This window comes from Austrofundulus limnaeus, unplaced genomic scaffold (assembly GCF_001266775.1).
Source record: "Austrofundulus limnaeus strain Quisiro unplaced genomic scaffold, Austrofundulus_limnaeus-1.0 Scaffold3241, whole genome shotgun sequence".
NCBI lineage: Eukaryota > Metazoa > Chordata > Actinopteri > Cyprinodontiformes > Rivulidae > Austrofundulus > Austrofundulus limnaeus.
Window position 1 is genome coordinate 5,588 of NW_013955643.1, and position 608 is coordinate 6,195.

Below are 608 nucleotides of genomic sequence, written 5' to 3' on the forward strand. Positions count from 1 at the left end.
AGGTAGACAGGCAGACAGGTAGACAGGTAGACAGTCAGACAGGTAGACAGTCAGACAGGTAGACAGGTAGACAGGCAGACAGGTAGACAGGTAGACAGGTAGACAGGCAGACAGTCAGACAGGTAGACAGGTAGACAGGTAGACAGGTAGACAGGCAGACAGGTAGACAGGCAGACAGGCAGACAGGTAGACAGTCAGACAGGTAGACAGGTAGACAGGCAGACAGTCAGACAGGTAGACAGGTAGACAGGCAGACAGGTAGACAGGTAGACAGGTAGACAGGCAGACAGTCAGACAGGTAGACAGGTAGACAGGTAGACAGGTAGACAGGCAGACAGGCAGACAGGCAGACAGGCAGACAGGTAGACAGGTAGACAGTCAGACAGTCAGGCAGGTAGACAGGTAGACAGGCAGACAGGTAGACAGGCAGACAGGTAGACAGGCAGACAGGTAGACAGTCAGACAGTCAGGCAGGTAGACAGGTAGACAGGCAGACAGGTAGACAGGCAGACAGGTAGACAGGTAGACAGTCAGACAGTCAGGCAGGTAGACAGGTAGACAGGCAGACAGGTAGACAGGCAGACAGGTAGACAGGCAGACAGGTAGAC